The sequence below is a fragment of the Colobus angolensis genome, unplaced genomic scaffold, assembly GCF_000951035.1.
Source record: "Colobus angolensis palliatus isolate OR3802 unplaced genomic scaffold, Cang.pa_1.0 Scaffold409, whole genome shotgun sequence".
Lineage (NCBI taxonomy): Eukaryota > Metazoa > Chordata > Mammalia > Primates > Cercopithecidae > Colobus > Colobus angolensis.
In genome coordinates this window covers 1,095,421-1,113,034 of record NW_012117477.1, presented here as the reverse complement: position 1 = coordinate 1,113,034, position 17,614 = coordinate 1,095,421, and the positions used below count along the sequence as shown (strand labels likewise).

General features: G+C 32.8%; 1 protein-coding gene across 6 annotated transcripts in view; it reads left to right on the top strand.

Moving 5' to 3' along the window:
• EPHA7 (EPH receptor A7) overlaps positions 1 to 17,614 on the top strand; it is a 178,354-nt gene that overhangs the window by 110,501 nt on the left and 50,239 nt on the right. The window lies entirely within an intron of this gene.

Genomic DNA, 17,614 nt, shown 5'->3' with positions numbered 1-17,614 from the left:
GCATGGTGACACATGCCTGTAATCCCAGCTACTCAGGAGGCTGAGATAGGAAAATCGCTTGAACCCGGGAGGCGGAGGTTGCAGTGAGCGGAGATCACACGGTTGCTTTCCAGCCTGGATGACACAGCAAGACTCTGTTAAAAAAAAAAAAAAAAAAAGTTTGAATTATTTGTAAGTAATTGTCAAACTAGCCGGGGCTTTTAAAATCTACACATAGGTATGCAACTAGCTATCTTAACTATATAGCTGAACACCTATGTGTAGAGGTTAGAGCCCTAATCTAAAAGCCATTAGGAATGATACCTTTAAAAATACCTTTAAGGACGGGCGCGGTGGCTCACACCTGTAATCCCAACACTTTGGGAGGCTGAGACGGGCGGATCACCAGGTCAGGAGATCCAGACCATCCTGGCTAACATGATGAAACCCCTCTCTACTAAAAATGCAAAAATTAGCCGGGCGCGGTGGCGGGCTCCTGTAGTCCCAGCTACATGGGAGGCTGAGGCAGGAGAATGGCGTAAACCCGGGAGGCGGAGCTTGCAGTGAGCTGAGATCACACCACTGCATTCCAGCCTGGGCAACAGAGCAAGACTCCAGCTCAAAAAATAAAAATAAATAATAATAATAATAATAATACCTTTGAAAATGTGGTATTTATATAGGACTGGGAAATGTTGAACCTACATTTATCTGCTGTGGATTCACTTAGTATGTTAGTATATTCCTAACTAGCTATTAACTCTTAACTATGTCATTGAATACCTATGTGTAGATTTTAAAAACCCAACTAGTTTGACAATTATTTGTATATAATTCAAACATGGCTTAGCAAAGAAATTTCAGAGATGTCTTTTCTTTGAAAGTAAACACATAAATAAGATGTTGTTTCCTTTCTGTGTACATCTCAGAAAGGGATATACTAACATACTAAGTGAATCTTAGAGCAGAGAAATTTAGTTCCAACATTTCCCAGTCCTACATACACACCACATTTTTAAAGGTATCATTCCTGATAGCTTTTAGATCAAGCTCTAAAATAAATAAATAAAGCAGTGCTTCTAATTGTAACAGCAAAAATAATAAGGTGTATTTTCCTTTGGTATATTGGAATCTATTCTACAGTAGCCAGAGCAGGTGTTGAAAAGCCTGTGTACTCCAGTCATCAAACCACAGAGAAAAAATCCTAGTATCCTGAGCAAGAGGGGATGCTGACAGTTAGAGCCTGAGACAGTTTGAATTATCATGTAAGCATGTCACTCAAGAGTGATTAAACCTCAAAAGATTAAAAATGGCCAACATCTCATGAGATACAAAGAATATGCTTTCTGTTTGGACAGTGTCAGTTTTCAGTGACTGATACAGTTACTCTGGTGCTGTTAGTTTATTCTGCACACTAGCATTTCTCCCAGCCTACACCCTGCACCAGGAACACTGCAACTCAGGATCATATTCTCTCTTTATTCTGATAGTGATGACATCTGAACAAAAATGCACAAACACATATTCATCGGAAAAAAAGTCTTGATATTTGAGAACTAAGTAGATGTTGTTTACTACTTTCACTATTTTTGAGTAACCATAGAAGTTAACTCTCATTATTACTAAATCTTCCTGATTTCTCCCAAGCTCAACGTATGGATGAGTAGTAGGACTCTCCTCAGAATGAAGAAGACAGTACAAGTTGATCCACTCATTAGGGAATTAGAACATAAGCTTAATGATTGGTCTATAGGAATATGTAATATATATGCATACATATTTTACCACATTTATTTTTTCCACTGTCTACTAACTACTTGATCTGAATGTCATAAGATTTAATCTGTATTAGTCAGCCTAAGGGGAGTGCAAATAAACTTGGCTCAAAATTGCATAGTTTACAGTCTAAAGCTTAGAAATTATTTTTTAGTTTTCATTGAATAGATTCAGTGCTTAGAAACTGACTATTTTGGGAAGAAAAAAAGTGCAATAACATCCTTCTTGTTATTTCCCACAATACCTATTCTTTAAAGGATTGTGGAAATGGTTTAGCCCAAAGTAAGCTGGAAATCACCACACAGGGCTTATTCAATATCTGTTATCAGTGTCAGAACAACTTTTACCTAAATACATTCAAAGCTTTCTTATCTTTCATTTATTTCTGTTAGATGATGTGGACCATCTCTTTTAACTAGAATTTTGTATTTATGTTTGCTATCATGGTGATTTTTTTTTTTCTTTTTGGTACCACATATTGTCACATTGGTTGATTTTATAAAAAAATGCAGGGTATCTAACATTTGGTTGATGCACTAACTGGTATCATTATTTAAGTATTATTCATAAAGAGATGCAGTTTAGATGGGTTTGATAATTTATAGACTGAATTTATTTTTATTAGCAGTTATGTTTAGGTCCTGTATTCAAATATTATATTATAATTATACTTCTTTTATGCAATAGTATTCTATTATAATTTAATGGAGATATGAGCAATTCTAAGTGTGTCAATCCATTATGATATTTTCTACTAAAATTAATTATAATTGCTACTAAAAGAATTTATTTGATCCATCTTCATAAAGATAGTTTTTTTCTCCTTCTAGAGGGAATTGATTTATTTCATATGATGACCAAAACTAAGCATTCTTACAATAGGTAATAATTCAGTTCAAATTTTAGCATAGTGAAAATAAAACTGAGTGATGATTGTCTAATGCTTTGGAAAGTTAATGAGATTATTTATATAAGATATGTATTATTTACATATTTCATCATAAATATTGATTTGAACTGCACATGGGATTTAGTTTAGAAATCAGGAAAAATGAAAGCAACTGACTTAAACTGAACATTTTGTTAAACATTAGAATTCGTTTTACATTAAAATTTATGTTTAGTTCAGTATAACATAGTTCACATGAAATATTACCTAGCTTTAGGTCTTTGTTTTACTCCAAGTTCTTTGGTTTTGTCATTTTTAAGTTCATCATATTGTGCCATGCACACACATTTGTGGGGTTGGCTAGTTCAGTAGAAATTATTTGCTTTAATTAATCCATTTGTATATTTAAGAAATATATTCCTAAAACTTTTTAGTACTTTGTGCAAACATGATTCTTGGCAAATTCCCTGAGGACATTTTTTTTACGTTTTCACTCCAACAGAAGCTAACATTATAGTACCCTTATCCTATTAAGTGAGATAAAATGTAAACTTCTCAATATATTCTCTGACATATCAACAAAATAAAAAGTCATTCTACTGGGATTTGTGAGAGACTTTATAAAAGCAGATAAATATTGTAGGCTGCTTACAAAATTCTGCAGTCAAATTATATTTTAAAAAATCCTTCTAGAGTTAGAGACATGTTTGGACTAATTTAGTTCAAGTAAGTATGCTTCTTGCATAAATAGTGATTTTCACACTAGCCTTTTTAATGTAAAAATATTAACAAGTATTTCTGCTCTTTAGACCAAAGTAAAGTATATTCTGATATTTTACTATGATATCCATTGTATAGACTGATTTATTTTAAAGCCAGGAGTTTCTAGGTAAATATTGAATATCTCTTAATGAGAATAATAGTGACTGTATTAAATACTATTATATTGGTGTGAACATGCAGGATATATGACAACAAAGAGAAAACTTAATTTAATTTTTGTTTTCTTCTGACAGATCAATTTGCAAAGGTGGCTCTAGTAGAGGTATTGACAATAGCAAACGAAAAAATCTATTCCCATAGGTAATGAAATAAATTAATTAGTTATGGTTTTCATTTACTAGGTAGTTTAGTTTGTATTATTTTCACAGTAACCTCAATATGTCTAATAAGTCTAAATAAACATTAAATTTTATTGAAGAATGAAAAGAAAAGCCACTCTCGGAATCACTAATTGTTGGTCCCTTAATTGTATGTATTTTTCTTATTTGGTTACCAGGAAATATTTATTTCTCACATAGGCTCTTTAGGTTGGAATTGCCTGAGTGACTTTTAATGTTTATAGAGGAAATGTAGGAGGAATTATTTCTTTTAAAAAATTATTTATAACCCCTATAAGAATTCATAGTATTATTAAGAAATTTTAATTCACTGAATTCTGGACAGCAGAACTCCTTCAGTCTCTTACATTTTTTTTGGACTTTTACTTTCATAATTTCTCCTTTCACAAATACCATCTTTTACTTTTATTTTGATCTTTTACTGTTCACCCTGCTTAATCAAATCTTTCCCCATCCTATAAGGTCTAACTCATGCTTTCCTTCCATGAGCACTGTCAGCTGTGCATTGATTCAACTACACACATGTAGTTTGTACCAGGAAGTAATAGGGAAGCTATAGAAATAGTTGTGGGCCAAACACACACACACACACACAAAATGCTAATATAAAAGCTTATAAAGCTTACATTCTAGTGAGGTGGGGCCGACAGCAAAATTAATAATCTGCATTATATTTTAGAAGGTGATAAACAGCAATGGAAGTAGAAATGGAGTGGTGAGGCAGGGGTTGATTGACAATTTTAAGTAACAATAAGAGGGTGATATTTCATAATGTAGAAGAGGAAAGGAAGCAAACCATGTACATATCTAAGGAAAGAATCTTCCAAACAGAATACCATCTGTGAGCCATGAGACTGAAGTATGTCTGTTCAGTTCTGGTAATGGTAAGGAAACCAATGTTGAAAAAGCAAGATAAAGAGAGTAGGCAGTGAATTCATGTAACTACTCTCAGGACTTGGGCTCTTGTACTGAGGCAAGTGAGAAGCCACTGGAGAATTTCAGCAGAGGAGTGACATAATCTAACTCTGGGATGAAAGAATTCTCCTCCTAAAAAACAATGGCCTTCATTAAGGCAATCATTTTTATCTAACTTCCTGGACTGACTTCTTACTTTCCTAACCTGATTGTATGCTCCTTTTAGTCAAGGGCATGAGATATAATCAATCTTTTTATATTCCCTACAGCATCTAGAATAAAGTAGGTGGTGTAGTGGCACTCAGTAGAGAATTATTGATTTGGTTTGGGAGGCTAGAGCAGAACAGATAAAATAAGCATTGCTTCCAGCATTGGCAGCTCCAGAAATCTTTTCTGCACAACTCTGTTAGTTTACCTTGTAAATACAAACAGTCCAATAGAAGCTGCCTTCCTGTCTTCAATCTAGAACTGAGAGTAAATCACAAATCATCAAGTGCATCTGTATTGTCTTTCAAAATCTGAGCAAGTATACAAATTTAGTAATTACTCATAACAGCCAATCCATTCTAGAATCCCCACTATTCCTTTACAATTTGTTTTAGCAGATCCTGTGATTTAGTCAGAGAAATGTCCAATGTCCTCTTCATTTGAGTGCAGTGAAGTCTGTCTTTAACAACAGATGCAAAATCATCTTTCTCCTATTCATTTCTCAGACAGTTATGTCTTGCAGCATGTGAGAAGCATATTAAGTGCTAGTCAGGTAGTAGAAGAAAGGTTTCTGCAGATAATGCTTGGCAATTCAATCAAAGAAAAATTGGGGAAAAATTCTTGGAAAAAGGTGGCTTATAGACAATAGGTGGAGTTCCTGTGGACATTCACAGAATAAAGAGCATTCCCTTGCTTTCCTTTCTCATACTTCAGAAACATAACTTCACCTATCATTTTTATAAAATCATAAATCTCCTATCTACTGATGAAATTACATTTAAAACCTCCAGTAAAAGCTTAATTAATTTAATTTTAAAACATAGAGCAGATACTTTGCTGGTCCATATGATCACGTGTATGCCTTTGTCTTCATTTATTTCCATGTTATTTCTTAGAAATGAATATATGGTAAGATGTACTGCTTAAGGTAATATGTATGCAGATCTAAAAATGCAGCCATCAACAAACATTCCCGCCACTACATCCAGCTTGATTTTTTGTCTCTTTAGTACTTCTTACTATTAATAGAGCATATATTTTATATATTTGCCTTATTTTCTATCTAGCCCCTTCCCACCCCTATTAGAATGTAAGCTTCTTGGACTCTTCTGGAAAAAGACTGAAACTGGCAAACACAGAAGTAAGGAGGTAGGTTAGCAAGCTATGAGAGGGTACAATGCTGTCTTTTAATGTACTGAAAAATGCTTAATACTGGCTGTATTTTGAATATTGAGCCAGCAGAATTTGGTGTAATAGACAGAGGGGTGTTCAGTATAACTTCACATTTTCTGGTCTGAGCAAATGTAAAGATGAAGTTTCCACTGAGACAGCACTAATTGTGAGCAAAGTAGGATCACGGGCAAACATCAGCAGTTAGGTTTTGCAAGTGCTCAGTGACAGGCAACTGTTTTATGCCTACATAGTATATGGCCTTATGCTTCCTGATCCATTCTTCGTGATTCCCTTGCTCTAGGTGTATGGCAGGTCTTTTCCCCTGCAGGTAGTTTCCCAGGCTACCTTGTCAGCTAACTTTTGACAGCATGTGGATCCTATTAAGAGCTGGCTAGAGCTTGGAAGGCAGAAGGCGGCAAAAAGGCGAGTATTTCTCCCTTTTTACTGTGCTTTAAGTGTGGTTTCCATCAGCAGCTGTTTCTCTTCCATGACTCCAGGTCTCTCCATGCAGTTCCGGTTTGTCCTCATTTTTTCCTGTCCAGTAACTCTGCCTTCTCCTTTTCCCCCACCAGTGAAAGGATACCAAAAACATCTCCTCTTGCCTGAGGCTTGTCAGCTCTTCTAACATCTGTATAAACAACTTCATAAATTAAATTATCTCCGTTTTAAATATATGTTGCTGTTCTTGCATCCAGATTTATATAATTTATGAGTAGAGATAAAAAGTAGAGCAGTCTGCATCTCAGAGAATTATATGTGCCAGTGCAGTTGAAGAAGTCTAACAGTCCAGGTACCAGAGGGAGTGAGGTGAGAATGATAGGAAGTAATGGAGAGTGCCACCCTGGAAATTGTTAGGTATAAAAAGAGTAATGATGAGGTCTAGGCTATGCCATTGGAGGGGACGGTTGACGTATTTGGAGACATGAACACTGAAGAACGAGAGGTCAAAGAACCCAGGAGTCATAGTTCAGTAAGAATTATTTACCTGGATATTGATAAGTGAAAATGTTAGTGCGCTAGGAGCTGAAATCTTCAAGGAGTGAGAAGGACTGACCTGGAGTCTGTGAATAGCAACAGCTTAGAGGGACAGAAGTCACATAATCAGTTGACATAAGCATTATAGCTACGCGATTTTATATGGAAGTGAAAAAGTAGTAAGACTTTCAAGGTTATGGAAGAGAAGAGCGAGGAGAATTACCCACTTTAAGGCCCAGTGATAGGGAGGGTGGAAGAACAACCAACCCTACTTAAGAGGAGTTCCAGAGAAGCTGTGTGCACTCAAAAGTAATCAAGATTCTGTGTGGCTGTTAGAACAAGAGAGGATAGGGAATGTTGAAGAAGATGGTGAGGATTTTGCTGATAAGTAAGGACAGAGTAAGGCATTTGGTTATATTGTTGTGGATACAGATTTGTGTGGAGATGATAATACAGATGTTGAGCAATGACTTGGGAGTTCTGGGTAGTTGTAGTAACTGATGTATCAAGAACAAAAGACATGGAGGGATTATTCTAGATTGTCTTTGACAAAGATTGCATTCACTATGCTGTAAGTATAGGGAGCAAGGGAGAGGCAAGGGTTTTTCCAGGATTACATAGAAGTTTGGCTTCTCTGTCATCACTTTTGCTGATGTGGAGATGATGGACAGTTACAATTATTGGGAACTACTGATAATGTTGACATTTTTGCTAGAGTATATGACTTGAAGTGGTGTTATTTGTCTGTAAAACAATCAATATTAAAATTATTATATAAACATTTATAAAATATTTAACAACTTTGTTTTGAATGGATTTATACAGATATTACCCTTCGAATACTGTCTACGTTTCCCAAATTGTAAGATCAGTTTTTTACAGCAGAAAATATATTTTAAATTTCTTGTTTATTTCAAAATAGCTGGAAGAGAAGAACTATCATGTTTCCAACACAAAAATATTTTGGGTGATGGATATCTATCTCAATTACTCTTATTTCATCATTACACATTTTGTACTTGTATCAAAATATTACATGTACCCTCAAAATATGTACAACTATGAGATTTCCATTAAAAATAAGAAACTTAAAAGAAAATACATTTTTAGACCAGAGTAGATAATATATTTATTGTGGCCAGATATTTAAATTTTGAGGGTCACTTCATCACCTGTATGAGAGATACAGTCATGTACTACATAATGACATTTTGGTCAAGGACAGACCACATACGCAACAGTTGGCCCATAAGATTATAATACCATATGTTTACTCTGTTTACATGTGTTTAGATACACAGATACTTACCGTTATATTACAATTGCCTACAGTATTCAGTACAGTAATGTACTATGCAGGTTTGTAACCTTGAAATGATAGGCCCCATAGCCTAGGTGTGTAGTAGGCTGTCCTATCTAGGTCTGTGTAAGTATACTCAATGATGTTTGCATAATTATGAAATCACTGAATGATGCATTATTCAGAATGTATCCCCATCGTTAAGCAGTGCATGACTGTATATTCATTTCATGCAACGGAACAAATTAAGAGACTTTAAAAAACAAATTAAACAATATTCCCCTTATGTAATCTAACATATCTAAATACATTTGAAATATTTATTGAATGCATTATTAAAATATCAAGGTCAATTGGGAGAGTTTTCATAGTTATTTGGGTTATAGCTTTAAAAATTACAGATTAAGTATTAGCAAAATTTGACTAAACATCGAGGACTCTTCATTATTGTATTCATGTATAATTCTTTTTTAAAAGTTACACATGTCCAGAAATTCATAAAATTCCAAAAAATTGTAAGAAAATAAAAATTGTCCTAAATCTTATTGCATGTATTTCTTACATTTCTCTAGGTGTGTTCTGTATGACTCTTTTCTATGCCTGTATTTTTATATCTGTTGTTAATTACTTTTGATAAAGTTTAGATCATACTGAATATGTTGTCTTATTTTCATTCAACAAAATCATCAGCATGTTGCCACAAATGTTTCTAGCTATTATCTGAATGCATGGTTTCAACTATCACTGAATCCTATTCTACGATTGTAATACTATTATTTTAATCACCTATATTTAGGAAGTTGTTACTGGTGCTTCTCATGTGAGAAACAATCTGTGTTTAAATCACTATACCTACCTTTTTTTTAAACTTTCGGTTCAGGGGTACATGTGCAGGTTTGTTATATAGATAAACTCGTGTGTGACAGGGATTTGCTATACAGATTATTTCATCACCCAGGTACTAAGCCTACTACCCAGTAGTTATTTTTTCTGGTTCTCTTCCTCTTCCCACCATCCATCTTCAAGTAGGTTCCAGAGTCTTCCGTTCCCCTCTTTGTGTCTGTCAGTTCCCATTCTTTAGCTCCCACTTACAAGTGAGAACATGTAGTGTTCACCTTTCTGTTCCTCTGCTACTTTGCTAAGGATAATGTCCTCCAGCTCCATCCAAGTTCCTGCAAAATATGTGATCTCATTCTTTTTTATGGCTGCATAGTATTGCGTGGTGTATATGTACCACATTTTCTCTATCCAGTCTTTTATTGATGGGCATTTAGTTTGATTCTGTATCGTTGCTATTGTGAATAGTGCTGCAGTGGACATTTGTCTTTATGGTAGAATGATTTATACTCCTCTGGGTATATATGTGGTAATGAGATTGTTGGGTCGAATGGTAGTTCTGTTTTTAGCTCTTTGAGGAATCACTACACTGCTTTCCACAATGGTTGAACTAATTTATACTCCTACCAACAGGGTATAAATGTTCTTTTTTTTTCTGCAACCTTGCCAGCATCTTTTATTTTTTGTCTTTTTAAATAATAGCTAATCTGACTGGTATAAGATGGTATCTCATTGTAGTTTTGATTTGCATTTCTCTAATGATCATTGATATTGAGCTTTTTTTTCATAAGCTTGTTAGCCACATGTATGTCTTTTGAAAAACATCTGTTCATTTCCTGTGCCCACTTTTCAAGGATTTTTTTTTTTCTTGTAAATTTGTTTAAGTTCCTTATGAATGCTGGGTATTCCACTAATAAAGCAGAAAAGAGAGAAGATCCAAATAAACACAATTACAAAGCACTATACCTATCTTTGATTTTTTTCAATAATCAATTTTCAGAAATAGACTTGTTTAGCTACAAAGTGTTGGAATTTTATTGTGTAGCCAAACTGACCTCCAGAAATAATGAACTGCTAAGAGCCCTTACCAAAACTCAGCATTGTCTTTTGGTTTTCAATCTTTGCCAATGTGATAGGCAAAATAGTTTCTCATTTAAAAAGGGATTACTACTTGGTTTAAGGCTTAGTATTTTTCATATCCTTATTGGCAGTGTCTGTAAGTATGTATCAGTGTTTCGTTAGGTCTCTTTTCCAATTTAAAAATTAGGATGCTCTACTATTCATCAAATATGGGTGTGAACTCTCTTGCATATATCAGTTCATATATATATATAATATAAACATTCATGATGTGTTGCCATTTAATTTTATATGTGCTACTCTTTGCATTTTTATGAGTCTTTTGCTTAGTGGCTTATGGCTCTGATATCATATTTTGAAAGCTTTATCCATAACAAAGTAGGAAAATATTTATTTCTGTGTTCATCTTTTGTTAATTGGCTTAAATTTTATGTTAAAATTTATTTTATCAAGATTTTGTTTTGTGTACAATGTGAAGGTATTTCTGACTGTCGGCTCCCACTAATCTATTCAGTGATGTTGATACCTTTATTATAAAACACATCCTTCCCACAGTATTTTGAAAGACTAATATTTTTTTTTTTCCAAGGCCAGGTAGAGACTAAAGCCTGTATCTAGACTTTCTGGTCTTACTTAATTCTTTATTATTTATTTTGTGGCTAATATGACATTGTTTTACTGATCATAGATTATCTATTTCACGGATATTGATATACCAAACATGTCTTTGAAAGAATCTCTGAAATGATACATAATTAAAGCTAAAGTTTGTTGCATTGAGGGCTACTTTTATTTCTACCCAAACCAAGGATAATTCCATCTCTAATCAATGGGTAATTACATATAAAATATTATAATGGAAATAAGGGCTAACTCAGGTATTTTGGAGAGAGATATATGCTGAAGTAGAAACTTCAGTGGCTTGAAAAGCAATTAGCTCAAGCCTTTGTAGTATGTTTTAGTGCAGACTTGAAGATATAGTATATATGGACCTCAATTACTGAGTTCCTGTTTTTAGTAAATAGCTGCCCTGTAGGTCACTAAGTGCTATTGCTGACAAGGTTGTGTATGAGAAAGCTTTTATTTTAGTAACCAGTGGCAACTGGCACTTATAAAGAAACTTTCCATTTCTCAAAATTATTCTTTGGTTCAGAACGGCTATACAGAATTGCAGGCACCTCAGGGATAGTAGAACTAAACCAATTATAAACAAAGGACTAAATGAGACATCAAAGAAAAGAAGTTTTTAAGTAGAGACAGAAAACCAAAACTTATTCTTATGGAATGTGGTTTGATGTCTTTATGACTATATTGACAAAAATAACTTTGGTTTAAAATATGCTTTACTTAAGATCCAAACACAATAACCTGCAAATAAGTAAATTCATTTTCCTCAGAAAGAAAAATAAGCTATGCCTAGTTCATGTATAGTCTACACTATAGTTGTCAGCTTTAATGCTACAGGTTTGGTGATCTTGGGAAAGTTACTTAAATTATTTTAACCTGTATCTTCCCTGTAAAATGATGAAAATGCCTTCTGTGAAGACAGGTTTTAGGATTAAATTAGTTAATTATATAGAGTGCCTTTCTCAGTCTGCAGTATGCAGTAGTTGAGAAATGAATGGTGACCAATGAAAAAGCATGATTATATTTTTTTTATTTTTTAGGTAAATTCTGTTTTATATATTTAAGTTATGCAACATGATGTTGTGGGATACATTTAGATAATAAAATGATTACTATAGTGAAGCAAATTGACATAGCCGTCGTTTCATACAGTGACCTGTTTGTTTGGTTTTGTGACAAAACCAGGTAAAATCTACTCATTTAGCAGGAATCCAAACACAGTATAATTTTGTTAACTATTCTCATGTTGTATATTAGAATTTTATGAAGTTGCCAATGTGGTAGGCAAAATAATTTCTCATTTAAAAAGTAATTACTACTTGGTTTAAGGCTTAGTATTTTTCATATCCTTATTGTCAGTATATGTAAGTATGTATCAGTGTCTGCTCTTTTCTAGCCTGTGAGCTGCATCATGCCATTTCCTCCTCAACCCCTTCTTATTCCTGGTAACCATTATTTTATTCTCTATCTCTGTGTATTTGACTTTTTCTTAGATTCTACATGTAAATAAGATTATGCAATATTTTTCTTTATGTGCCTGGCTTATTTCTCTTAGCATGATGTCCTCTAGGTTCATCTATGTGGTGGCAAATTGCAGTATCCCCTTGTTTTGTTTAAGGCTGAATAATATTCCATTGTGTATGTGTATATATATATATTTATATATGTAGTTTATCCAGTCATCAACATATACTTAGGTTATTTCCTTGACTTAACTGTTGTAAATAATGTTTCAATAATAAGGGAGTATAAATATTTTTACAAGGTGGTAATTTCATTCCCTTTGGGTATAATCCCAGAAGAGGGATTCCTGGGTCATATGGTATATCTGATTTTTAGCTCTCTAGGAACCTCCATATTGTTTTCCATAATGGCTGCGGTGAAGTGTGTTCCCACTAAAGTGAAACAAGTGTTCCTCTGAGGAACATTTCATCTGTTGTAAAAACCAACAGATGAAAATCTATAAAGGGCCATGTAATATGCAAGGTTTTATATAGAAAACTACAAAACATTTTCAAATGGCATTAAGAAGGCCTCAAAATACAGAAAGGCATAAAATATTTATTGCTTAGAAGTATTAGTATTTTAATTATATAAAGTCTCCTTAAATTAATTTATTAATTAAATATGAGTATTGTACAACTTCCAATAGGAAGTGGTATGTTTGTGTATATCTGCTGAATTAAATGGAAGATCAAAAATGGCTAGGAATAGCTAAAATTATTTTGAGGAAAAAGTTATGGGTATGTATTATAAAGCCATGAAATTCAGAAAATACATTGTCAGCCTAAAGATAAGTAGCATAAATAGGACAGAAATCTCAAACAATGGAAAGATAGATAACAGAGATGACAAAAATAGATAATACATGATAAATAAAATCAGTTCCATAGAGTAAGGACAATTATGTAGGGAAAATGAATGAACACTTTCAAAGAAAATATAGACTGTCTTAATGACCTTTGATTAGAGAAGGAATTCCAGAAAACCCAATCCATAAAGAAAATCTTGATAAAATTGACTATAAAAATAAAAATATAAGACACACAGTACAAGAAAATGTCATATATATTTGTGATATGTATTTAAGTATAATTAGATATTTAAAGACATACCTAGTATATATTTATTTAAAAAGAAAACCACAAAACACCAAGACAGAGACAAACAATCTAATCAAATGTGTGAAATTGAAGGAAAAAGAATGTCTAGTAAATACACAAAATTACAGAAACTACCAAAATGGAGAGCAATGAAAAATTACTTAAAACATAATTAAGAAGTGTGAAATATTAACTAAAAATATAACAGCATATTAAAGGTCACCCCAAACACACAGAAAAAATGGAAAATTTCATAGATTTCTGGTTGGACTGCAGATATGTAAATCTGATTAGAAGTAATGTAGCAATATTTATCAAACTGAAAATTATCTTACTACTGAAATTCTAGTGTACACATTCACAAAAAGTTCAAAATGGTTGATCTCTCTCTCTCTCCCCATTCTGCCTCCTTATTGCTCTCTCCCTTCCTCCTTTCCTCTTTCTCTTTATCTCTTTCTCTCTCTCCCTTTTCTTCTTCCCCCCTAACCCCTCAGTTTCAAAAAGTAAACACACTGTATGATTTGGAAATTTTTCTCAGGAAAAGTCAATGCAAAACTTTTCAATATTAGTATCTGAGAAGACCATTAAACAAGCCAATCTGGTTTTAACATAACTGTTGCACATTTCAGATAAATTCAGTAAAATATATACAAGCAAAGAAAAAGTACTGATTTTATTCTACTTTCTATAGCCCTCCAACATTTTGACTTATCAATGCCATGTGTGAATCTATATCTATCAATGTATGCTTTGAAAAAGTTGGCTTTAAGCTGAGCATGTAAAAATAATAAACAGAGGTATATTAGTTAATTTTGAGAGCTGGCAAGTTATAATTAATACAACCATAGTTTCCTATGATTATACATATTATACTTATATATTCTTTGAAATAAGCAACATTTAACTACCAATTTATGACATTGTTCTATTTGCTAAAAAGAAAAACTAGACATATAGACTATTTTCTCTTCTTAAAAAATGTGTTAAGGAACCTTCCCCTTAATAAAAATCAAGGTAGTTACCCATCAAAAAATATATTTCTCCAGTAAATATTCTTCCTCAGGTTTAGTGTATCAGTAGTTATATATAAATCAACTTTTTCAAACATCAGAATAGACATTTTAACCATAATTGTCATGGGACTTAAATTTAGACTACCTTGTCACATCATCCCTTATACACTGTCCATTTAAGGGCAAGGAGAATCCTTATTACATGAAAAAGAATTTATTTTAGTATATTCCATTCAGAGTCCATAGTTAAAACCCGGGCTATGTTGTCATCTTCACATTCAAAATCATAGTGTATTAAGACTTTTTCCACAGCTAACATCCTTGAGGTTGACATCTTCTTGTGACTGAGTAGATAGCAGCAAGAAATTCAATTACAGGAAGCCAGCTCTGTCATTGCACCTGTCTGCTTGCACAGGAAATGATTTGTAAATTGGGCTTTATCTTTCCCGTCCCATAAATCTCCTGTCCATAATTGACACTTGTCAGCATAGATGAATAGTGGGAGAAAGAAAACAGAAAGTAAATGAGTAGCCCACCTGGGAAAAATGATGTCTTGTTGCCTTTAGGAGTCATTTACAAACAGCAGTACCTGCGGGCCAGTTTTTATCCACAAGCAGGTTGCAAACATTTTACTATTGAAAAATACAATGCCAGGGCTGAATCATAACAAAGAGAAGACAAAGGAACCGTAATTAACACATAACATTTTTTCAGAGAATATAAACCTGTCTTCCAAGGAAATTGAAGCTTTTCCTTACTATTTGTGATGCTCACTTATTGCTGCTGCACATTTGTAAGTATCGGGTTAGCATCTGACCTGTCAAAATGCATTCATGAAGCAAGCATTTTGCTTGTCTTGGGAGTTGATATTGTCACTTGTTACACAACTCAACATCAGTTCAAAGTTGTTTGATACCAGTGTCGACAGATTGGTTTTAAAAAGACATAAGAATGACGATATTTTCTTTCAAATGTCAAAGAAAGAAACAGGGGATTTCATAACGATGATCTTGGGAGCAAGCACTAACCGTAAAAACATGACAGATAAACCTTCATATCTAATTTTTCTAAATGTCTTATTTGACTTCACATTCCTTTCTGAAGCTTATCGCATATTACAAAATATTTTTATTTTAAAACCAAAGGAAAATATTTCAGAATTCATTAATAATCTTTTAATACTAAACTACCTAAATATTCTGAAACATAATTCTTAAATTGTCACTAAAATTTGATGTTTTAAATTTTAAAAATACCTAAATAAGATGAAATGATAGATTGAATATTTTGCAAACTAAATTATGAATAACAAAAAATTATATATATATATGGGTTTACATAGTCTTTTCTACATATTACCTGATTTTTAATAATCTAATTCTCAAATGTGTATAATATTTTTGTCAATATTTTTAAAAAATCTTTAACTTAATATTAGAAAAAAGAATTTATCATTATTTTTGAATTGTACAAGGCCTCAAACTGTTTCTCATCTCCATAATTTACTAATATCTTCTAACTTAACATCTTTCTTACCCTCTTTGCTCCCACAGATCAGCATGAATGTAAAGAGTTTATACCTTCTCCAAAATGAGCAAAAACGATTAGAAATGGAGCACTTGACAGGAGCATAGATTTATCTTGAATACCTCTTATCACCTGTAGTTCAATGGATTGTTTGCCTTTGTCTCTAGTATTTACAGAAGTTGTAAACATTATGTTATATTTATACTACAAAATGAAAAGTTATCTGATGATGTTAAGTTACTTCTCTGTAGGTTATTGTTAATGTAAAGTAACGTATTTATTTATTACCTACTTTCATATGCTGAGCTTGTAAAAATAGTTGGAAATCTCTTGGATATTGATCTAAAGCAATAGGTATTAATAGCATAATACAGTAGTACTCCATAACCTTTATGTGCGTCAGCTTTGTCATGTGGCAACTTAACTGAATAACACCCCCCGCAAAAACACAACTTTTCAATACAAATAAGAGTGCTGCATTTCTACCTGTCTTTTCTTAAGTCATCAGTTTTCCAATAACAACTATATCTGCTATTGTTTTTCTAATTGGTATCAAAAGTTTGGATAGAGATATTTAAAATATTAGGGTAAAATTAAAATATTAGATAGCATTGAAAATAGAGATGTGAATACTTTTGTATTTATGACTGCATTTACCAAATCATGTTCCCCATTGATATGCAAAATAAAAATAAGTCATAAAAAAACTAATAAGTAATAAAAAATAACTAATAACTAACAAGGGGAAGGAGAGCATTTAGCAACTTAGACAAAATGACATAACTAATAAGTGACAGAGCTGGGATTGTGCCTTTTCTTGCATGACTTCAAATCTTGTGAAGGAGTGTAGGGAGTGTCTTCAGTAATATACTTTCTGTTTACTGTAATTAACTATGTATGCTTATGAGACAGTACCCAATCATAGGTTATTGTTTAATTCCAAGTATAGGAAGTAAAATTTATGTTGATTTGAAAATATTTTTCTAACTTTGAGATAGAATGGAATTATATTCCATGTGTGTTACATACCTTGAATATTTTGACATATATGTGTATGTGGCTAAGGGTTCTTTTGCACCTTATCTGAGGAGTAATGTACAGTTTTACAAACAAATCATTGGGAAGCAACTAACAAATAGTTTTTGGTTTTTATACCCATAATCTGGTAATCTGGTTCCAGAAAAGTATTTTTTGTCTGTTGTTTAGTGATGGAAGATTAATCAATTTTGCAGCTTTTGTCAAATATTGTATTTGCCTGTGTGATTAGATGCTTAAGGATAATTCTCTTTGGTCTTTGACTTAAAAAAAAAAAAACTATAAAAGCCTTAGAACTCTGTTAAATTCAAAAGTTCTTATTTTAAAAGATTGCATAAGGAACCTCGCATTCAAAATAAATTTTTAGTAAGTAGAAACTGTAGAGAGTATGCCTTTTATTTCTCATTGATATGTAGGACTTTATAAACAAAATATGTTACACGATTGCTATTGTTTGCCATCCAAGACAGTTTAGGACAGAAATCAGGGATGTAGTCATAAGGGGATTTTCAGAGATGGATACTACTGAACAAATTTTATTACTATCAAAATATAAA